Raw genomic sequence first — 25,836 nt, 5'->3', positions numbered from 1 at the left:
AGGGATGAAAGAGAGGCGAACCTCGGGCATTTATTTATTTATTTGTTCGTGGAAGCTGGGAACTTTTTTATAAACTCAAAAGTCATTTACATCGCTTGTTTTATGCTCTTAATTCACAGTTTCGGTGCTTTTTCCAAAATATTACATGGGAAACTTTGATGGCAAGTGAAAAACACGATCCACCTTTATTAGTTTTTTTGTCGTTGCTTTTTGCGGTAAACGTGCACTTCTCGTACATGCAGTCATTATTGCTCACTGTGAATATTATTAAAGAGGATATTCTTCAGCTATTCAAGAGGTGCTTTGTGTAAATTTGGCAAATTGAGCAGATTAGAGTTATTACTGATGTGATGCCAGGTTAATTTCTCAAAGGACTGGTAGCATGATCTTGACTGCAAATTTTAATTATCCTCCACCTTGCTACCACTTATCCTGCGTTCATTTAAATTCATATCAGCTCTCAAATTTAAGTCTACTTGGTGAAAAGAAATTGTTTAATTCATGAAAGTTAGTTAATAGTCGGATGTTTCAAGTGTTCTCCAGACAGACCCAGTGCAGGGATCAATTTAGACTAAATATCTCATCTTATGTGGTGTTTACCTTTCTGGATAATTGTATTGAAAAACAATATTATATGATGGATGGATGATGGATGGATGATAAATGGATGATGGATGATGGATGATGGATGGATGGATGGATGGATAATGAATGGATGATGGATGGATTGATGGATGGATGATGGATGATATGGATGATGGATGATGATGATGGATGATGGATGATAGATGATGATGGATGATGATGGATTGATGGATGATGGATGGATAATGAATGGATGATGATGATGATGGATGGATGGATGGATGATGGATGATGAATGATGAATGATGGATGGATGATGGATGATAGATGGATGATGGATGGATGATGGATGATGGATGATGGATGGATGGATGGATGGATGGATGATGGATAATGAATGGATGATAGATGATAGATGATAGATGGATGGATGGATGGATGATGATTGATGGATGGATTGATGGATGATGGATGGATAATGAATGGATGATAGATGGATGGATGGATGGATGGATGGATGATGGATGGATGATGGATGATGGATGGATGATGGATGATTGATGGATGATGGATGATGGATGGATGATGGATGATGGATGATGGATGATGGATGGATGGATGGATGGATGATGATGATGGATGATAGATGATGGATGATGATAGATGGATGGATGGATGGATGGATGGATGGATGGATGGATGATTGATGGATGGATTGATGGATGATGGATGGATAATGAATGGATGATAGATGGATGGATGGATGGATGGATGATGGATGGATGATGAATGATGGATGGATGATGGATGATTGATGGATGATGGATGATGGATGGATGATGGATGATAGATGGATGGATGATGGATGGATGGATGGATGATGGATGATGGATGATGGATGATAGGATGATGGATGGATGATGGATGATAGATGGATGGATGATGGATGATAGATGATGATGATGGATGATGGATGGATGGATGATGGATGGATAATGAATGGATGATAGATGATAGATGGATGGATGGATGGATGGATGATTGATGGATGGATTGATGGATGATGGATGGATAATGAATGGATGATAGATGATAGATGGATGGATGGATGGAAGATGATGGATGGATGGATGATGATGAATGATGGATGATGGATGATTGATGGATGATGGATGATGGATGGTTGGATGATGGATGGATGGATGGATGGATGGATGGATGGATGATGGATGATAGATAGATAGATAGATAGATAGATAGATAGATAGATAGATAGATAGATAGATAGAAAAGATGGAAAAAATATTTCTTTTATTCAGCAAAATACATTGCTGAATATACCGTTATCAGTAATAATGATAAATAAAAGACTTCTATTGTTCTTTTGAACTCTTTATTAATCAAACAAGCAGAAGAAAGTAGCACAGGTTCCAAAAATATTATGAATAAATCAGCACATATAATAAAATAATTATATAATAAATCAGTACACAGAATGATTTCTGAAGGATGTAAAGAGGATGAAAATTCAGATTAGATCACAGGAATACATTATATTGTAAAGTATATTAAAGGAAAAAATAGTTTTAAATTGTGATAGCATGTCACAATATTTTTATTTTATTTTTTATTTTTTTGTTGATGAAATGCAAGCCTCGCAGAAGTGCAACCTTGAAAAAAGACTTAATTAAAAAAACAACAACAACAAGTATGTGTTTTGTTTTATACAGTACATATATTTTGGGGTTAATAGTAAACATAACCCATCCGAGTCGATCTTCTCCATTAATCGTTGAGTGAGCTGTGTCTAGTCACTGATAGGCACTGAGACCCAGAGGCGGAGGAAAGCTCTCAGACTGAGGTTAAAGGTAGAGCCGTGAGCAGACACACAGGAAACTTTGTGAGGGGGCGATCCGCTGCACTTCTGACCAAAATCATGGAAAGCCAAGAGCTGCTTGATTTTGCGCCGAACGGTAAGTTGAGCTGTGTTTTGTCAACTCTGGGAACTTCCAGACTTGCAGCTGGATGCTGGGATAGTCTTGCTCAGTGGATGGAGACTGGGATTAGTTTGTCTCCTTATTGCTCACTTGCAAAGTCATTTGCTCGGTCTGAACTTGCTTGGGCTGGAGAAGAAAAGGCTTCCCTTTTTAATCCGTTTGAAAGGATTGTGCATCAGCGTCGATTCCTTTTATTTAACAATCAACACTGTATATTGTAAAGTAATGATGAACATTTAGAAAAATCTATAAAAGAGGCAGACAGTAACACTTGTTTTTTTTCTCATTATTTTGCGTGCTAGTTTTTTGCTATGTCACACCATAGGACACACGCGACAGACATCAGGCATATGCATTATTTTATTACTATAACTATTATCACAGAAGAATCATCGATATATAATTTAGCATATTCGTTCTGTCCATCCTTAAAGAACAGTTTTAGGGTCAGTTGCACTTTAATGTTTTTCCTGAGAAAGGCATCACAAAATCTATATCCTAAAAATCACGTTTTTTTTTTTTTAAAAGGTTTGTTTTGCTCACCAAGCCTGCATTTAATTGATCCAAAATGCAGCAAAATCAATCCTATTGGATTTAAATGATTTATTTTTTATAATACAAAGGTGCACTTTTCCTTTGTATTTGATTTACTAAAAATTCTCTCTCTCTTTCTCTCTCTCTCTCACACACACACACACACACACACACACAGCATGTAGCTCTAGCATCCTTAAATGCAAATATCCAGCTGGACCAGTTCTAGACTCCAAAAGAATTGAGGAGGAAGATATTTAACCTATACCAGAAGTCAAATATAAAAACAATACTTCACTGTACCGATAATAATAATTCATAATAATACACAACACAAAACAATAAAACATGTAAGGAAGCAGAATTTGATATTGCAAGTCAGTTTTAATACCCTTTGAGGTGTATAATACTTACTTTCGGTACAAAATCCATTCACGACTTGAAGATGTTTTGACCAAACATCCACGCATACCTTTTCAGGAATAGTGGACCTGGCTGTTAAATATGGCGCACGCGGGTAAATCTGCTAAATTGTTCAGCGACTCATTGCTATGATCGACGCTGATAATGGAAGACAAGCCAGTGTTAAAATAAAGCTTATTAAGCCATGCCTAATACATCTGAAGTAGCAAAACTGCAACAGTGACAGCAGTTTATTTAGCTCTTCTTGCTGTATATTAGATCAAATAAACGCAGGCGCGTGGAGCAGAAGAGACTTCTTTAAAAAGAAAGTGGATGGATGACGTGTTATAGAGGTGCAGGTCAGGCATATACAGTCTTCCAGACGCTCCTCGTCTTTTCCTTACTTATTTACATATTTGCTTGTTCGATCTTTTGCATATCCAATGCAATTTCACACTTATAGAGTGATTAGCGCGATTAGCCTCGTGCCTCTGGCCTAATACGGTCATAACAGGCTCTTTCTCTTGCGATATTGCGTTATTATTTTCTTTGGCTGCTTGCTGCAGATGCCGTCTCTGGAGCTTAAGCTGTGTTGAACGCAGAACGGCGCTCTGAGGCGTCTATTAAGGACTCTCAGAGAGCGTTTTGTCACACACGGCGTGGATGTCCAGCCATTAGAGGGACCGGGCGGCCCGAGGGCTGATGGGGTCCTGGGCGTAACCAGAAATGCCCATCTTTCCTCGAATCCCGTCCAGCTGGGAGCATTCTCAGGCAAGCATCTCCAAAGAAAATCCCCAAGACCTTGTGATTTATTTAATATTTAGCAAGCATTCCTGTGCGACAAAATGATCATTTGTCACAAAGATATAACCGAATCAATTTGCCCAAGCCTGAGGTGTTACGATCTGCCCTGAGGCTCAGAGTCTAATGTGAAGACTGTTATAACAAAGCAAGTTATCTGCTAAATTAAAGATGGCGGGGTGATGGTGAAGACGCCCATCGGAGATAGAAACACCGTGTGCTGAGAATATCCTCCAGCTCGTGATATGATTTTGTGCAGAGAATGACCTCTTTATCCCATCCGCCCTGAAGAAAATATGTGGCCGTAAGCCTTCCATGCATGACGCTGTGAGGGCTGGGATAAATTGGATAATTTCAAAGATGGGAAATTTCCATGAAATGCCAGTCTCTTTGAGGGCCTGGAATAAGTGTTAGGGTAAAAGTCAGGGTCCTGAATTTATAATAGTGGCTCATGACTGCTCTACACTCTATTGCCTCTCTTCAGTATCATAATAAAACTTGCTGCAACTGTTCAAAATTGACATTTATATATCATATGAAAGCTGAATGAACAGGCTTTCCACCGATGCGTGGTTTGATAGGATTGGACGATATTTGGCTGAGATTTTGCCAATCACGTATCAAAAAAAAAAAAAAATGTAAATATAAAATTGTCTTTGGAAGTGTAATACAATAAAAATTACTTTTGAAACAATGTATGGTAATTTATAAGCAGTCCAAGAAATACTACAGTAATATGTGAGCAAAACCCAGCACTCAGTTGCTAGTTACCGTTGAGTTTTATGGAGTTCTCAGCGTGACTTAGCACTTAGCTAATCGGTATTAGCATGTAGCACTCTAGCATGACTAACATGTTTGAATTCGGTTTGCTAACGTATATGAGAAAATCCAGCTCCCATGTCTAGCTCTACGATGTTCTGATGTAGAGATATAGCTCTTGCTGAGCGGTTGCTAAGTACGGTGTCTGGTTACTAGGGGAGTGGCTTAGTGATGATATTATAAAGGATGTTTGTCAGTATTAATGATATAAACCAATCCCCATGTCTCTGTGGCGTTCAGATTTGAAGATATGCCCATTTGCGTTTGGGTTGCTAGGTTGCTTGATAATGGTTGCTAGGGCATGGCTAGCAAGACTCTATGGACAAAAATGGACAATTGTCTTTTTTTCTTTTCTTTTCTATTTTTAATACTCCAGTGTTTATTATAAATGCACATCATGTTTTTATTATTCATCAGCAACATCCTGTAACCTGTCACACATGAGATAAAATTACCTGGGCAAGAAAGAAGAATCTTAATTTCCATTCAAAAATATTTTTTGATGTTAGAATTTAAATATAAGAATGAAATATTGTTTCGTGAGATTGTAAAACCCCGATAAGATAAACCTTTCACTCCTTTAATTGAATTGTGATGTAGGCTAATTCTTCTTCAGAGCGCTGAAATTAACTTCACACCTGCGCACCTCGAAATACACGTAGAATTGCATTTGCATGACAACGTTTCTTCCACAGACGCTTCATCGCCAGGCCAGACGAGAAATGGCCACCTGTTCCAGAGGACGGGTGAGAAATGAACATTATTTAAATAAGATTTACCGTGCGGGTTAAGCTTAGCGACAGACAAACCAAAGGGTTTCTGAAGGCTGAGATCCGACTGTAAGAGGAAACGTCTTGAATTTATTAAACATAAACGGCTCGAATTCGCCGTAACGCACAGTGAATAACATCAAAACCGAGTAAACAGACTTCACAGCATCTCAAACATCTGCGGCCTGCGAGAATTTATTGGGACGGCTATGGTTATATCGCTCATGTGCCTGCTTTGGGGCCTTTTTTTTTTTTTTCGCGAGGCCATGGGTGCATTGTGTAGCTTTAACAGATGGTGCATATATTTTTTTGAGGGGATGCATCTGCAGTCACGCCACAAATAGCGTTAAATAAATATTTCTATGCCCGAGATGGATACGAGCGTGATTCATTGAACGCACGGACGCGAACACCTCTCAGCCTCCGTACGCAAACGCTACATTTCATCTGCCAGGTCACGTCAGACCCAGTTAGGCAGGAAATGAGATTATAATAATCATCTTACTAAGAAGGCCTGTTAGGCATTGGAAATGAGATTAGAGCTGCGAAAACAAGAGGCCGGCGGGGAATCATCTGGGCGTCTCCAGCGAGACTAAGTCACTCACGAGATGAGCGTTCGCCGAGCATTCTCAGGTCAGCGCTGCTATTCCGTGACGTGTGTGTGTGTGTGTGTGTGTGTGTGGCTGTGTGTGTGTGAAACGTGTGTGTGCATGTGGCAGTGCGGGTGCGTGTGTGCGTGTGTGCGTGTGTGTGTGTGTGTGTGTGCTGTGTGTGTGTGTGTGTGTGTGTGTACAAGTGTCACCACGCGTGTGTGTGTGCGTGTCAGTGTGTGTGTGTGTGTGTGTGCGGCGTCAGTGTCAGTGTGCGCTGCTGTGTGTGTGCGTCGTGTGTGTGTGTGTGTGCGTGTGTGTGTGTGTGTGTGTGTGTGTGTGTGTGCGTGCGTGTGTGTGTGTGTGTGTGTGTGTGTGTGTGTGTGTGCGTGTGTGTGTGCGCGTGTGTGTGTGTGTGTGTGTGTGTGTGTGTGTGTGTGTGCAAGTGTGTGTGTGTGTGCGTGTGTGTGCGTGTGTGCGTGTGTGTGTGCGTGTGTGTGTGTGTGTGTGCGTGTGTGTGTGTGTGTGTGTGTGTGTGTGTGTGTGTGTGTGTGCGTGTGTGTGTGTGTGCGTGTGTGTGTGTGTGTGTGCGTGTGTGTGTGTGTGTGTGTCGTGTGTGTGTGTGTGTGTGTGTGTGCGTGTGTGTGTGCTGTGTGGCGGCTCAGATGAGATTCTCTTTGAGAGTGCTTCAAAAATCTCAAAATAAAATCATTGTGATTGTTGCCCGAGGTGTCGACGGATCCGTCTGCAGCAGCTCTGCCTCTTCACAAATTCTCTGTGTTCACTTTCGGGCCTTAAAACAATCAGTATTGTTTTCATATTTGGGCTGATGTGTTTACGGCGCCGGGGAAGCCGGCTGTGCCAGGTCTTATTCCTAAGTGACTGTGGTGTCAGGGTTCAGGGACCGCGGTGCACTTCCGACGTGTCTGTGCCGCAGACTCAGAGACTCTTTGACTATTTATAACCAGCTAGACATAATACTGAGAGTTCAGGGCTCCCACCAGATAATGAAGGAAAACACATCTTCTGGGAGGCCTGGCTCTGTGGTCTGTCCTTCAAACTCATGCATCCATGTAACAGCACAGGGGTTTTAACAATTTATCATTTTCCTCCTATGAATAGACGCTGATGCTTCAGGATTTGGACTTCTACATACATCAAGAAGAGTAAGGCTTTCTTACTGAGGCTCTTTCATCATTTACATCCGTTGTTTAATTGATGTATTTACGGCTGGGCTGCCTCAGATGCGCATTTCTCTACTTTTTGTGGTCTGAAGTTATGAGATCAATTCATAAATATTATATACATACACTTCTACTGTTTTTTTATAGAAGTCTTGCTCACTACGGATACATGTAATAATACAATAATGTGGAATAATATTATAATTGAAAAAACTGCTATTTCAGCTATTTATAATGAATTTTAAAGCTGAATTTTCAGCATCATCTTTCAGTGTCACGTGATCCTCCAGAAGTTATTTTAATATGCACAATATTAAAGTTTTTACTGTATTTTGGACAAATAAACAACCTTGAGAGCAAAAAACTTAAAAATGAAAACATCACAAATCCTACTTTTTCCAAACTACTGATAAACAAAAAAAAAAAAAAAAACAAAATATATATATATATATATATATATATATATATATATATATATATATATATATATATATATATATATATATATATATATATAATTTTTGTATTTTTTTAAATAACAAAAAATAATTAAAAATGCAATGCAAATGTAAAAAAAAAAAAAAGCAAAAGATACTTAAAAATTAAAACATTACAAATCCTACTTTTTCCAAACTACTGATAAACAAAAAAACCCAAAAAACTAAAAACAAAACATATATATATATATATATTTTTTTTATGTATTTATATATATTTATGTATTTATATGAAGGAAATGACAAAAAAATCTTTTGATTTAAAAATAATATTATCATGAATAATTCCAGTTGTTTTAAATTAGTTTTTAAAAACTATTATATTAATTAAAATAATATAATGTTGTCTTGTGTCTTTAACGCATATATGTACATTTATAGCTTTCCATATTCAATAAGAAAACAACAAACAATACCATTAATAATATGTAATTTATTTTAGTGAATTGGTTTGTTCGGACCAAGTTGTGTTTCCAAAAAATCCAAAACTTCAGAATCAGTCGTTGTTTATCTAATAATGTTTCAAGCACTCAAATGCACTCCTATGCTGCCATAAGCAAAGCCGATGGGTTCGCTTGGAATAAAAGTATTGCAGATGCTTTATGAATTGTTTTAAACGCTTGATTCAAAGACGACCCCGTTGCCAAGCGACCCCTTTAGAGCTCTTCTTTCTCGCTGCAGTATGTGAAGTTGGTGAATTTCCAGGAGGAGGTGAGAGCTCACCGGGATCTGGATGGCTTCTTGGATAAGGCCAGCATCCTGCTGGACGAGAGGGCGGCCTCCCTGGACGAAGTGCTGCGCAGAATGCTGGAGCATGTGGCCACGGACGGCCAGGGCAGCTGCAATGCGGAGGAAGTCATGAGCGCTCTGTTCACAGACGCCGGAGGACAGGAGGCCAACGGTGAGCAGGGGCCACCGGCCTCAGGGGCCACGGGTCAGCTGGTCTATCAGTCCAGAAATCCAGGGCAAACCCTCAGAGGACGAGCCTAATGGAAGACCCGCTCTCTAAAAAACAAAGGAATGTGTTTTACTGTATTTTCTCTCTCTCTGTTGAAGTTCATCTGTTGACTGAGACCATTCAGGAGTGACGGCGACACCACAGGAGTTCGCTACCAGCAGTCCTGGCTCTGCGTGTTGTATGTATAGACCAGATCATCAATAAATGAGCACGTGAAATGCATTTTTATATCTAAGACTATTTTTGAACCACAGCCATATGTAGTGCAAATGTATGTTTTTCCCAGTCAAGCGTACCTCTTTCCACATCTCTTTCTGACCATTTTAAGCCTCTAATACATCTAACACATCAATGTAGTGCAATGTTAAAGCATTTAGGTACTCTATGGTACCGCCATAAAAAATAATAATTGCATCTACAGTAAAATTACTTAAAGCAATTTATTTAACTGGTTGGGTTTGGAGTAAGTACTTTTATATGCTTTTTAAGCATTCTCTTCTACTCACCAAGGCTGCATTTATTAGATTTAAATAAAAAAAACTGTAAAAATGGTAATATTGTGAAATATTGATAAAATATCAAGTAACTGTTTTTTTTACGTATTTAAAATGTTGACGTATTTATGGAACCCATCGCGTTTGTGGTAAGAAGATTTTTATTTAGCAAGGGTGCATTTTTCAAAGCATCAAAAACTAAAATATTAAGCAGCGAGATCAACATTGATTATAATAAACAAATAACGTGAAATGTTTTTTTTTGAGCAGCAATCCAGCATATTACAGTGATTTCTGAAGACTGAAGAGTAATGTTTGTGAAAATTCTGTTTGGATCATAGAAATTGTAGTGATATTTCACAATGCTTCAGTTTTTATCAAGTAAATGCATCCTTAGTGAAACTTAAAAATTATGTATATATTTATATAAACACTTTCTGCTGCCAGTTTATATTTTAAAGGTCATGCACCATATTTGTAATAAAAAATATCAACTAAGATTTTAAAATGCACATATAAAATGCATGCACATTTATTGGCTGATGCAGATAAAGTAATATCAGATATCTATCTGTCTATTTAATAATAATTCTATAAATGTGACCGTACACAAATCTGATAAAGCGTGCGCCCTCTGTGTTCAGCTGTAACGTGAAGAGTCTCCAGAGACGCTGCGTCTGTGTTTCGTCTGGAGCGGCCGCAGAACTCAGAGTGTGAACTGCTGCGAGTCCGCCACGTTATCCTCATCCTGGCCCTCGCCGCGAACAGTGAGAGGCCAGAAACACACGTTCTTATTATAACTGATGTCTGCTAATTTGCAATTGTTTCACACCGTGTCAGCTTTTAAATCTGAAGTGTTGCTTTCAGCCTCTCCAGATCTACGTAAAGGCCCTGCGGCATACGTTTTTGATTCTGCTAAAGCATGCAAATGGCATGTTTGCAGATGTGTAAGAAACATGCTAAGTTCACGTGCTTGTTTGTCTGTAAAACAGTGCTGTAGTTATTCTTCTTTGAAAACGTGAACCACCTCCTTGGGTTGCCAGGTTGGCGGAAAATAAAGCATTTTCATTGCAGTTAAATTGTAACAGCGCGTTCATATCTGTTGGTTGTCGTCAATCTGGCAACCTGTGTTGCCTTAGGAAGTCTTAGGAAGAGATGCCGGGAGAACATAACCACGTCCTATATTTTAAATTTGACATGCAATACCTAGTTTAACCACTAGTTGTCAATCCTACAGTACAGCTCCTTTAAAGAAATAATTCACCCACAAATTTAAATTATGCAATCATTTGCTCACACTCGAGTCCAAATCTGTATGAATTCATTTGTTCTGCCAATAAGAAAGTGGGTCACCATTGACTCCCACAGTATTTTTTCCTACTATGAAGTCAATGGTGACCCAAAACACTTTTTCAAAATATCTTCCTTCGTGAATTTGGAACTACTCGAGTTTGAGTAACCCGATGACAGGATATTCATTTCCTCTTCCACACCCTGCAGAAAAGCACAAAGGCGCCGTAGAGCTCGGCCGCACGTTACGCCACCTTGATTGTTCTCAGACATCTCGTTCAGACAGAAGCTCCTGGAAACCAAGACCCAGGACGACTTCAAGCAGGAGCTGGTGATTCAAAGGCAGCGGCTCTCCACCGCCACCCAGACCGACCCACACGGCAACAAACCGCTCAAGGTCTGGGGCATGTAAATGACTTCAGTCCACCAATTATCTGCTCAGTCTGTAATGTTGGCTTTCTCTGTGGGCGTGAAGTGCGCTCTTCACACACCGCTCTCAGACTGTACTGCGCTGGCTGTGCAACCGCCACAAAACTCATCATTTACCATTCACTGAGTCTTACATTGGATCATTTATCCAAAAAAGGCTTTTATTTATTACCTAAAGAAGCCTTTTGGTACAAAAAAGTATTAGCCTAAATGATAAACATGATTAAAAGCAGATACACAAATTATATATGAATACAGTATAACAACATTACAAATAAAGTCAATAACAGCAATATTCAGGTAATAGGTGTAAAAATTAAATACAGATTACTCTTTCTTAAAGCTGTGTTGTTCAATCTGGTTTCTTTCTCAACTTTTTTACATTCACTTAATATTAGTGCTATCGAATCATTCATTGATCCCACTCAATATGTGTATATAAATATATAAAACACACATGCATATATATATATATATATATATATATATGATAAATATATATATACACACACAAATAAAATGTATAAAATTACTATTAAACAGATAAAATCATAAAACATATTGGAGCCATATGAATATTGCAAAAATTATGCTGAAAATGCTGCTTTGATTACAGAAAAAATAAAGCAATTTTAAAATTATAATAAAATGTTGCGCAATAACTATTTAATTACTGCTACTAAACATATTTTATTAAGCATATTCTGTAAACAATCATATTTTTTCCCTTGACCTCCTGAAGTCGATGATCTGCATTCATGTAAATGTTAAGCAACCTTGTTTCGCTGAACGCTAGTGGTTTTGAAAAATGACTCAATTTTTCACTTTTCACGGCCTCCTCCTCGTAGTAAAAGTGTACGCTGCATTACGTCACTGGGATTATTCACACATTTCCTGCGGTGTAATTGTTTCAGAGATCCGAGAACAGATTTTCCATTATATACCGCACAATAAGAGATACAACATTTCGTTTATTCTGATGTGGCATCTGGATCACAAACACATGACCATTTTCCATCGTATTTTGCAACACTATTTATTGCTGCTGTTAAAGTTCTACGTTTATGCACTTAGGGTTTAAATGAGCTCAGCGTTTACGTATTCGAAAAACATCATCTTCGTATTTTTGCACTGCTAAATCTCCTTTCTTGCCACCCAGGTAAAAGACTTCCCTCCGGCGGGTCGTGGCATTTATGAAGACCTGTGCAGCCGCGAGGCTCAGCTGTACCTGTCGGACTTCACAGATGGTGAGTCCCTGTTTCCCTCAAGGCTCTGGTTGACTTTACCTTGACTAAAAATAACAGAAGTCTTTCTGCAGCTCGGGCTGAGATGTTTGCATCTGTGTGGCTTCTCTCCTCGGTATTCTGAGACGCTAACAGATCTTTGCTGAAGTACAGCACCACCGCCATCTTCCTCTACGCCATGCATCCTGCTGCCGGCCATTGCGTTCGGCTCTCTGAATGACGAGCACGCTTGAGAGAGAGATGGTCTGTGCTCAGATGATAAAGTTAGATGATCATCTCTCCTGGACCCGTCGCGGTCCAGCTGCACTCTTAAAAACATAGTCTTTCAACATCTCGCGAACAGTTCTCAAAGAAACGTTTCGTTCTTGGAACAGTTTTAAAAATGGAACCAATTACTAGAAGAATAATTCTACTTTAGTGTAAAAAAATCTGATACTATAAAGAACCTTTTTGTGGAATGCAGTTTTTTTGGTTTTAGTTTTCGATGCCTTTTTCGAACCCACAATTTTGGGTTACTTCTAGTAAACTTTTCCAACTCTTTTCTGTGCCTCTTCATAAATCCGTGATTATAATTTTTACGTATTGTGTTTGCTCACATGGCCAAGTGCGATCTCAATCTGAAGATTTGCTGTAAAAAAGTGGCTGAATACTACTTAGACATTTTGTGGAATGTAAAACTTTTACACTCTTGTGAAATAAAGCTTCTTCACTGGCGTTAATAGTTCAGTCAATAACCGCTCACGTCCCGCTTTCCCTTGCACAAAAGCTTCTTTACAGTGGCAAAAGATTCTTTGAATTTCTAACTCTTTCCCTTCAGCTCTATTTATTTACTTATTCATTTGTTAGCCAGCGTTTTTGATCATTTTCAAACGTTTCGTAGCCCCAGAATGTTTTGCTGTACGTGTGCATCTGAACGTGCATTTTGCTAAAACAAAGAGGCAAAAACCTGTGCTTTTCAGACAAAACCGAATCTAGCTTTGTGCAGTCGATATTTGATTGTCGTGAGTTTTTATTGAAAAAGCAAAGCGTAGATGGGAGCTCCGTCAACACCACCCAAAGCTTCGCTTTCATTAGTTAACATTATGCATTTGATTTTATATATCCTTACAATGTTTGATTTCAGCATTATTTTACACATCCATATGCTTCTTTCTGCTTCTTTTGTGTATGTTCTCTCTTCCATCTGTGAACTGATCTCTGAAAGGTTCTTTGAGAAACCAAAAATTGTTCTTTGCTTTAAAAACACCATTGCTCTGGTTCTCCGCTGAGGCCTTTTTGTTTTTGAAGTCTTCCTGTTTGTTTCGACCTGTTCTTTGCAGATGTGTTAGAAGACTATGGCCGGTCAGTGCATCGGAGGAGTGATTTACTCTCTGTTCGCTGGCTCTCCTCTGGTCATCCCTCTCACCCACGGCACCTCTAGCCATCTTCATCCCAGCAGTGCTGTATCCCTTTTACAAATAAAGTTGAGCTGACCGTCTCTCTCAGAGCCCTCTTTACGGTTGTTTTCTCTTTTGTTTGTGTACTGCAGTGATCAGAGGCATCTGTGAGTGATCTATGACCTTGATTTTTCTGCTTTCTACGCCTGCATGGCCCTCTGGGAACAGTCTATTCCTCATACTGGGAGGCATCTTCAATATCAGCCTGTTTATGAAGCTCTTTAAACGGTCAGTGTTTATCTGAGCCAGGAATGTGATATTACTCCATTTATACGGACTCGTATTTTTCAACCTGTGATGTTCTAGTAGGACCGCGTAAAGTAGATAAATGAAAAATAGTTTGGTATTAGGAGGTGTGTGGCTGTTTGAAGACATTCACAACATGACCTTTGAACAACTGCACTGTAAAAAAAATTTCATATTTTAAATTTGATATTTTAGCTATCATTTAAATAACAAAAAATTTAAGTTGACGTAACTTCAAAAAATTTGTTGAAACAACTAGTGCACTACAGTTTGTATTTAGCGTACTAAACAAATTGCAAAATGCTGCACGATATGGCTTACTGTGTTTATCCAACCACAAGGAGCTGTTTTAGTTTAGATTATAGTTACGTATATAGTGCCTCGATGCATGCATCCCAGTGAAGCACAGAACTGTGTTTTTATGCATGATCCGCTGTTTTAGCATCTCTAAGCTGCTTGGGATTACAGTAAATGCTTCTCCACACAAAGCTTAGTTTTACTGGTTTAATTTTGACTGAGGCACAGAAAACGTATCCACGAGATCAGAATACTATAAGATTGTTTTTCCGTGGTTTGGGTCAGCATGCAGCCAGCTAATAGCAGGCAGCAACCACATAGAACCCCTAGTAATCTCAAAGCATGTGTAAAACACCAGCATCAACAACCTAGTATTGATGGAGTTTTACACGTGCACCTCGCTCATTTGCTTGTGAAAATGTAACAATCTAGCTGTCTTGTATTGATGTATGAAATCTCCTCAGGCAGAACGCCACATTCATGCTGAAGCCTCTCTCTGCAGCATAAACATCCATCATAAATCTGTGTGCTGTCCTGTCATTATTATTGTGTAGTAATCTCTGTTCGTAGCGTGCCTTGATTTTGTTGTTGTTATGTCTTAGTTTGTGCTCTGTTGCTTTGATAAAAGTGAGATGGGTTATTCACTGTGTGCCGTGTCCTCCTCTCTAGCTCCACAGAAGAAGTAATCGCTTTGTTCATCTCCGCTTGCTTTTGTGGCGCGCCTTGTGGCGCCATGAAGAGTAAGTTCGGAGCTCGTATGAGTAAAAAAAAGACGACCACAGACTTCGCTGAAACACATTATCAAATCTAAGAGCAGCCTTGTAACATCTCAGAAATAAATGTCGAACAGCTGATGGAGTGAGAAAGAAATGAAAATGACTGCGTAAGAGTATTGTTGAGGATGTTTCCGTTTGGTATGGTTTAAAGGGATAGTCTACCCAGAAATGAATCATTTACTCACCCCTCATGTTGTTCAAATCAGTATATTTACTTCAAAAGTAATATAAAGATATATAGAGTTACATAAAAAGTTACTTGTTTTCAGCAAATAATTGGTGCAATATTGGAAAAAATGATGTAGTATTTATTGAGCTTTTCAATTAGGTTAATTTTTATAGTGTTTTTGTGTTGGTACCTTGGCTCAGTTTAGGCCATCAATATAGCGCTAAAACTGTCCCTGTCTAAACCGAACAATTCATTGATTCATTGATTCAAATGACTGATTCATTTAGAAGTGAAGTAGCTGATTCATTTTACGAATGCATTGAATCATCGACGGATTCATTCCAAAATAGATTCATTCTCAGGCGCATGATATGACATTTCATAATCACGTAAGCTGCACATATATTATAAAATATTATAAAAACGCGTTGTTTATGTGATGTTATTTAACTTAGTAAATATCAAAAACGAGAAACCACACAGTGATATTTTGCTTTACTATCTTTAATTACTATCTGCATTCTAATATGATATTAAATGCTTTGTTTGTTATTTTGCAAAGGAGTGACATAATTCGATAATGTCAGCTCAGATATCGCAAACATCTATTATGATAATATTTGAGACTCACATATTGCACACCCTGGTAATAATGTAAATTTTGGCACCTGTGTCCGTTCACTTTCACTGAACGGGAAAAGAGCAGCATGAACGTTTCGCGCCAAGATCTCTTTAATGTTTCCAGAAAAATCAAACCATTTAATTGTACACTGTTCTTTTTAAGAATACATGGTTTATTTTGGTGCTGTCACGCCGTATCTCTCTTCCCCTCAGTATTTCCACTCGCATAACCCACTTCATGGTCTTGGTAATTAGTCAACGGAAGCCTGGCTGAACTTCATCATTTGGTGTGATAATATGTGAACGGGATCAGAGAGCAGAGCGTCCTGTGCAATTGTAGGCTTTGCTCCCTATCTCTGCCTGCTGCTGATGCACAGAATACTGTGGCTGGGCTGCGCCTCTTCCTCATCAAGAGAGAGGTGTACTGTAACTCACGTTGAAGTGGCACCACCGCTTAGTCATCTGATCTTACGCAAGGCCATTTAAAGCTAAATTGGTTTATCACGGAATGACTTAACTTTTACAGAGGAGGAAATAAAACGGGTTAATCAGCGGTCCTTATTACTATGGAAGCCTGCTTTCAATACTGGGTACTAAAAAAGGTACTCAAGCATATTTTAGCTCACAGTTATGCATATTTTCTGTAGTATTCTCTGGTATCAGCTAATTGAGTTACTAGAAGTGGGAAATTTTGAGATGAGAAAAACTAGAGGCCAATGTTTACGAATTTCTGAACTGCAAGACATAAAATTGCAATTATTTTTCTTGAAGTTTATATCTTTCAATTTAGTCTACTCTTCTTGGGTGGAGAGTTTTATATCTTACATATTTTCCATGGGATTTGTAAGTTTATATGTTATACAAGAGTTGAGTCAAGAATTGTGCAATAAACTCGCATGGAGTTCTTATGTCAGTTATGATGAAAAGAAAAATGAAGAAGTGCAAAAACTGAGATAAGATAACAACTGCTGGACAAAAATCAAAATTATGAGAAAAAATCAAGTCAGAATTCAGACTTCCTCGCCATTTTGAGTTTTCTGACTTATATAAAACTGTTGAGTTTACAAAAGTCAGAACATTCAAAGAGATCGAAACAAATTTAATGATATAATAATAGGCTAATGATGATGATGATGATGTTGATGAAGGAAATAACAATAATAATATACAATTATTATGGAAAAAGATGATGAGTTAATGGAAACACAGCTATTACACACAGCATATTTCCAACATGATAGAGCATTAACTTTTAGCAATAATCACCAGATATTTTAATTCTGAACCGCTATCAGCGTAATAAAAAATGTGCCAGGGCTCACGTATTGAACCTGTGTCTACTCAGCGGACGTTTCTCTTTGAAACTGTGCAGTAAGGCACGTAAAAACAGTGTTACACAAAGCGTGCACAGAGGTACATATTTGTAGGTCGTTTTGTGCAATTACAGATTTACTTATTACTGAGAAAAAAAAACAATTGTGAGTTTGTGTCATGCAATTCTGAGAAAATTCAGTATTTTAAGAAGAAAGTCACAACTGCACGCTAAAAACAGTTACTTTTTCATTTAGTGGCGGAAACTGGCTTCCGTATATATTACTCAAGGTTTACGTTATCTGCTCTACTCTTTCTTTTTGCCCATTCCTGCATGCTAAAGTCAGGAGGTGGTGTCCGACTGCGCCTTGCCGATATCTGTGCTCATCTTCTCCTTTGTGGGCTCCTACCTGTTAAATGGACATTAAGCGTGAGTTATCATCACAATTGTCACAAATAGACCAGGTGCTAGGTTATTTCATCTCATAATAATGTCGAGCGTAATAATTGCAGTAATAATATGCATAATAATATGCAACTTGTCAGAACTCCATCAGAACATTTTCTCATCACTTACCTGCCATAAAAATCATTCCAGACCTGCATAAATTTCATAAAAGGAAGAATTAGCAGGATATTTAATGGAAACTAAGGCTGTCGAGTTTGAAAAAGAGCAGCATTAAAGTAGTACATGTACACAGTGTGCTTTATAAGGCATTGTGTTATGAATAGATTGAAATTTATTTATTTATTTTTTCATTTAAATAGAACAATATTTTAGCATCTTCATATAAAAATACAAAGTGAAAGAAAATATACCTATTTGTTGTTATTAAACATTACGTGACATTTATTATAGCAGGATCTGTAGGATTCTTTTTAAATGCTAATATTTAAAGTTAAATTAAATCATTGCAATCGAAACGCACACTAATAAGTTAAATTGTGTTCGTTTACCGGCATTTTAGAAGTCACCAATAACCAATGTCACCGAAAAATGCAAGTGTGCCATGGATTTATTATCGTAAAATCTTAAAGTGTATCAAATCTAAATCTAAAATTTTTAGATGGTCCAACCAATGCATGTGTGAGTCTCAGGTTCGTATGGGAAGGAATTGTCTAACAATAATTATTATTATTTAAAAGATATGACTTTATTATATTCCATTGCTGCTATATTGCATGCTATTACAGTCTTTGATTCAAATCTGACACCTCAACCATTGCCGTTGACGTCACACCTTTCACGGTTCACTTTGAGACGATATGTTTGAATGTGATTGAAAGCTTCTAGGTATTTGCGAATCGTCATCCATCTGGTGAACCATGCCTTCAATTTTTCAATATGTTGATCCACAGTTCCAGCATTCAACTACCAGAATGAAGCCCTATTCAAAGTAGCGGCTTTTGACAGGCTGACGAGGGATGAATGTGTTAAGTGCATGTGGTCTTGGCTTCCTCCTCGCCTTGCTCATCTTCATCGACCAGAACATCGTGGTGTCCTCACCAATGCCCCAGAGAACAGGTATCCATGCAGAAAATCAAAAGCTATTTCTATCAACAGTGTCACATTTTGAAGTTTTTATGAGAGTTACTTTTGAGATGAATTTAATTAGCGGCGACCTACTTAGTTTAATGTTACGTTTATGCTTTTTCCGGTTTTCAAAACAAAAAAGGGCAAAATGCATGTTTTTGGCAGGGCATCCTCTGGTAAAAATCCCATTTTAGAGGCTAAACATCATATTATTTGGTTGTTTAACCTGCAGCACATGAAAACAACCCACGGCAAATCTACAAAACCACAGGACTTGGCAACAGTTCTTAACATCAAGTTAATACAATGTGGGACTGAATACATATAAACTATATTTGTGCCATTTAACACATTTAATTACGTTGAAGGTTTGAGCTATATTCTGTGTTTGAGAGATGCTAATCTATTTTTGTTGAGATGACTAAATGCATATATATATATATATATAGTATATATATATATATATATATATATATAGTATATATATATATATATATATACATTTATTTGTAAATAAAAATGACTAATTTTTCTTTGACAAAACATTAGGAAATAAGAAGATCTTGTTCCATAAGACATGTTGTAATACTAATTCCTAAAATATATTAAAACTCTACTTTTAAGTGGTTATGCACTCTCTTTGAAAACTTCTAAATCTGTGTGTTTCACTGTTTATATTTTTGCATCCTCTGATAAAATAGTCTCCAATAGTTGTCTCTTCATATTTCAAATATTGTACATCAAAGGATATATAAATCTCAATTTAAAAAAATGACCTTCATAACTGGTCTCAGTGCTTCAGAGTCACATCTTGAGTTTAAACAAGCTCTGTTTTCATGCATCTACTCTATTTGCCAGAGTGGCGTTCTTTTTTTTGGGAGATCAGGCGAAAGCCGGTCTGGGGTCGGGATGCCGTATGATCTCTTTGGTGCGTGGCGTGTGCGTTTCAGACTTAAAGGAACGTACCACTGGGACCTGATGTTTCTGGGTTCATCATCCTGATGTCGGCGCTGGGTTTACCGTGGATGCACGCCGCTTCAAGACTCCACACTGCATCGCAAGGCCAGCTGGCGGGTGGAGCAGCCGCGTGGGAGGGAGGACACCTCTACGAAACGTGACTGCAAGCATCACAGAACATGATGCTCGGGTGATCAGCTGGAGCCGTGAAACACGTCCTCTGTGTTCCTGCAGGATAGTCAGCGGTGAAGGAGACGCGATTAACCTCGCTGGCTGCCAACATCCTGATTGGTTTGTCCGTGTTTTTGCTGCCAGTTCCTCTTCAGTGGATACTCAAACCCGTTCTCATGGCCTCTTCCCGTACATCGCCCTCACGTTCATTGACGGAAACCAGATGTGCGTAATTGCATGGCCCTTCTGCTTAAAGAATACATGAGCCTTGAGAGCCAGTAGTAATCTCATTTATATCGCGGTTGAACACCAACAAGCTACGCTTTTAGTCCACTTTAGTCATTAGGTTGTTTTAAACCTGCAGAAATGAAAAACAAAGCACGCAAAAATGCATTCATTTAGTCCACTTTAGTCGCTCTACTAACTAGGAAGTAATTACATATGTCAGCCACCCTCATTTATCAGTAAACTATACTGTTTACTAACTTCCTCAGAGTTGACTGTTAGGCTTAGGTTAGCAGAATAAGCGATATATACATATGTAAAGTTTCTGATAGTATGTTGTATGTTGAAGACCCTAAGTAAAGCATTAGGAAGTTATTACAGTCTGCTAATACTCTGAGTGCTAGTTGACATGATGTTACTGTTAGTAGAATGTTTTATGGCTTATCGTGTAAAATGTTACAATTTTAATAAATTCTGCAAGGGGTATAAATTGACCAAAGTGACAGATATTTATAATAATAATAATTCTGTTAGGCTGAACTTTATTTATAAAAAAATATTTTGCATGATTTACAGCACAAATCCGTTTTCAGAATTACAGAATAATAACTGTGAAATGTTTTTGAGCAGTAAATCGTGTATATTAGAAAGATTTCCCTGAAGGATCACGGATTTGAAGACTGGAGAATGATGCTCATCACAGCAATGAATTGTTATCACACTATTTTCCATATACATTTGAACTTGTTTTAAGATCAACAATGCATCTGTGGTGACTGCAAGAGATTTCAAAACATAGTAAAAACGTACCAAACACATACTTAAGAGTAGAGAAGAATTATTCATTTTAGCAATTAATTATTAATCCATGTTCATGCAGCGGACATAGGACAATATTAGACTTTTTTCTGGTTGAAACCATTTTTCATTTAAATATGAAAGAAAAAAAAAATATACATTTTAGAAATATGTTCTTAGGCTAATTTGTGCCCGCCATTATGTGGAAATTTCCATTGACGTTCAGATGAACCATAAACTCATAAAAGTAGTCCATGAGTGTCAATGTATATAAGAGGCCCTATCCATTACAGCTCTTGTATTACAAGCAGTCTAACACACTGTAACTTAGTTCATTTAAAAGTTGCACGCTTCCTCTCTCTGTGTGACTTTTTGACCTCAATCCAAGTCTCCAGATCACTCAGTATTTACTGTGATGCATCATTTATTGTGTGTGTGTGTGTGTGTGTGTGTGTATATATCTCATTACACTGTACTGGAGTGAGGGACCATGTGTGGTTATAAAGCATCTTTTGTTTTTGAATCCCAATCTGTTTCAAAATAATGCAGATTTACAAGTTTAAAGCCAACATGAAAGCACCAGCAGCAGATTTTGTGCTAATGTGGATGAATTTCTGAGGGAAACCAGTTAAATCTGAGATTTTTGTACTGACAAGACATATCAAGAGTCAAACAGTGACGTCTCACTGGCCCATAATTCAACTCTTCTATAACGGTGTGTTTATTGGAGCATTCTTACGTCTTTGGAAACATTCATCCACCTCCCAGAGTTGGCTAAGTTGATTTTACCGCTTATGAATCTATTCAGTCGATCTCCGTTTCTGGGCGAGTAGTGCACTTTTACATGTTAGCTGATTATATCGTCTTAAATTGCAATTTTTCAATTTTTACCCATCTTTAGTACACAAAATAACTACAGAAGAGTTAAGTTTTAAATAGAAAATGGATCTAAACTCGTTGGTCGCCTTTGAACGATGCTACCGGTCTAATTGATTCGATGATCTGTGCTAAGCTATGCTGAAAGTGCCACGCGACCCGGAGATCGCTTTAATAGATTCAAACGGTAAAAACCCAAATTATTAGTTGAGAATGAGCCTGTTTCTAAAAAAGCGGAGCGCCTTCAAGATCAAGCATCTTCTGTGCCATGCTCGTATAAACCGCCATCTTTCTGCTGGAAATGCTTCTCGTTCTTCCATCGAATGGGTACTTGGGAAAAGTAAATAAGATTATGTTAGCTTTCATGTTGAATTAATACGAACTGCAAATACAAATCTGTCACTGATCATTCTCATCTCGATCTGTGTTCCTGGTGACGTCGATCCACTCCACCTTACCACATCCTCGTGATGCCGCAGAGGAAGGTGTACTTATTTCACAGGCCTGGTGATTGTTCAGCTGATCGTCCTGGTGCTAGATGCAAACTCTGCCCTATATGAAGATGATCTTCCTTTGCTCGCGATCATGCTCATTCCAACAAGGTACGCGAGCGTTTTTATATCAGAGTGTCACTATGCTTGCGGTGGGCCAGGTACAATGCTGGCAACGAGGCATGGTATACTAGCATCATTTTGACTCTTTTTGTTTTACTCCTAAATGGTATATAGTGCCTTAAACGTACATCTTGAACATTTTGTTTATTGTATGTGTGCATAACATCCGTCAACAATGGTAGATTTATATATATTTAGTATTTCATTATGAGAAAAAGGGCCGAAGTAACATACTTGACTACAGAATCCAGTTTAAGTAGCACTGTATATTTGTGTGAAAGTTTCCACAATACATGCATTTGGTTGATTTTTCTTTATGCCAAAAATCAGTAAATAACATGTTCCATGAATTTTGTACATTTCTCAGCGTAAATGAAGTAATATGGCATTACACAACTTTGTTTGAACCTCTTTAAAGGCGATTTCACATTTCTTGTAGTCCTCATAGGTCCTGTGTTTTTCTGCTGTACTCAGCCAGATATTGCTGGGGATCATAACAAACTATATCAATGGAAGACTTTAAAAAAGAGCCTTACGACTGGTTTTTTGTGGTTCAGGGTCACATACGTACATAATATAACGTTTTCGTGAGAACCCTTTGCTGCCGAAGATTATTGAAGCCAGCACTTCCGATATCATTGATTCTCAACACATGTAGGTGGAACAACAAAAGGGTCTGCTCAGAAACATTAACGCTTGTAAAGTCTAGGAAAGAGTGCATTTCTATTCGTGTTCTTGTTAGAAAATGGTTTTTCTGGCCGTGATATGTGCCTTCAGTGTGTTTAATTCATTCTTTGTACAACGGCCCGCGTATATTTTTTATTTATTTATTGGAATCCATAAACTCTTTTCTTTTTCCTCCCTGGGTGATTCTCAAGTGTCTCTTTGTTCAGTCACAGCATGTATCTGGCACTGGGGTGTGTTGTGAACATTATTATTATTTTATTTCGCTATCTGAAACTGTACACGTAGAAATATTTGACTGGAATAATACAGCAGATCAAACATAAACATAATCTCAGTACATCTTATCCAGAGCTTACTTCCTTTCTTAACTTCTGATGCTGGCATCCACTGAAGACAGATCTTTAAAATCACATACCTACCAACACAACCTTTGATTCCTACTCACGATGATTGTTCTCTTTAAAGGTGCTTGCTTTCTGCCTATTATATAAAGCCATGCATTTTCACGACTGATGAAAACTATGAAAATCTACCATTATTCTCTATTGTGTGCTGGAAAAATATTACATTAGTGCATTGGGACTACCTATATTTCTGTTTTGATATAAAGAATATAATTATTTAATAGACTTTACTGTACTCGTAGAGTTAGTTAATAATCATTCTTTACATTTACTTTGAAACCAAATGATTTTTTTCTATGCCCTTTTTAGTAAATTAACACTTATTCAGCAAGTGTATAACTGAAAAAATTGATAGTAAAAGATTTATATTCTTTTCAACAATGTTAAAAGACACAACTCAGCTTCATAAATACACCTAATCGGAATATGCAGTTTTTCAACATGTTACTAAATCCTCCCAGAAACATGTTAAAATCATAGAATGTAAAAACACGGATGTGGTGTCGTGAGACGCAACGGTAGTTTTCTGAGACCGTTTTGAAGCTCGCATGAGCCGCAGTCGCTTATCTTGAATCGCCTACACCGCGCTTCACTCTTGGAAAATGGGAAAATGGGGCGGAACTTATTATGAAGCCACGCCCCTTGTTCGAAAGTGGTGATAGTGTCATCAATCCACCTGTCAATCAAGTTGCTACGCCCTTAATTATACAGAACGTTAAAGTCATTATCATTTAAACGATGAGCTCTAAAAATTAACCTGCCTTACAGATAGATATTTCCGGCAGACCTCAAATACTTTTGTACCAGGCTGTAAACGGTTTTTTCTGGGCTGTAGGAATTTGGGCGTTTTAACATGGACTGACTCTTTTTGAGCCTTGCCCTAGTGGTCAGTGTGGATGTACTGCGTTTTAGCTCACTCTCGAGACAGACCGCTTGGTTAAAACATGGTAGAAAAAAAAAATGTTAGACTCCATGCTAAACATGCTAGCAACACATGCAAAATCACGCTAAGGGTGACATCTTGGCAACTCCAAAGTAAAACATGTCACTGAAGTAAAATCTCTCTAGACTTTTCAAAAGCATTTAAAAACTTTCAAGCAAGGCTTTCAAAGCTGGTTTACATCAAAGTTTGTTTACAAATCCTACCCATCTAGTTTAAAATACGCTGCTCAAAAGCCTAGAGGCCCTGTGTAGACGAGGGGCCATTTAGAACAGACAGACAATGACACAGATGAAACGTATCTTCATCTGGCAAAGGGGAAAGTAATTACTATTGTTGTGCGGGGAATGAGCAGCTTTGATATCTCTACTAACTTCACATGCAACTGGAATGTGAGTCAAAGAAGACGCTGCTTGCCAGTTGTTCATCTCTGACTTCGAGACAAAAACCACATGGAAATTTCTTAATCTTATTTAGTCAGCTCACAGGTGATTGGATCTCTGCAGCGCTGCTCTGAGGCTGGCGCCTAAGAGACCTGCTTTGACTACATGTAAACAGCTCCTCATCAGCCTGCAGTACACGCAGGCTCTCTGACTCCCCGTGAGCTCATGCTCGCCCACTGGTGGCTTTTATTCACGCCGCCAGGGATATGCCACAACTGGATGAATCGCAACTCACTACCTTAAAATCCGCGGCTACTATTACTAAAAACGGGCATCTAGGTTTGGCGCGGCGCTTGTCGGCTATTGGGAGTTTAATGTCAATCTATAGCTAAAACTATTTGTATGCAGTGCATGGCTTAAATAGATTGCAAGAAATGGTTTTAATGTCACATCCGCAGTGCAGAGCAGTAACTGATTACTGGATTCCAAAAATTAGGGATAATTGATAATTAAAACATTTTATCAACTCAACTTTTCATTCATGGACCACGGCATAATGTAAAAGTCGAGTACAGAATTGATTTATTTAAGGTCATTAAAAATTATACAACCAAGCAATTGTACAAACTATATTTGTATATTTGTAATCAATAACAGACTAGTTTATAAGTAATCTATTCAGCAGTGCTAAACTCAGCGCGCATAACTTTGAGTCCGATTTTTAAATTACGGTTTGGCGCTTTACGGTCAATTCCTCATCATATGAAATGGCATATATTGGCAGATGAAGTGCCCAT

General features: G+C 38.1%; 1 pseudogene; it reads left to right on the top strand.

Annotated features, from left to right (window-relative positions):
* Positions 1-2,521: 2,521 nt before the first annotated feature.
* LOC122335368 overlaps positions 2,522-25,836 on the top strand; it is a 49,491-nt pseudogene continuing 26,176 nt past the window's right edge.

This window comes from Puntigrus tetrazona, unplaced genomic scaffold (genome assembly GCF_018831695.1).
Source record: "Puntigrus tetrazona isolate hp1 unplaced genomic scaffold, ASM1883169v1 S000000769, whole genome shotgun sequence".
Taxonomy (NCBI): Eukaryota; Metazoa; Chordata; class Actinopteri; order Cypriniformes; family Cyprinidae; genus Puntigrus; species Puntigrus tetrazona.
This window is presented reverse-complemented; position numbering and strand designations above follow the sequence as displayed.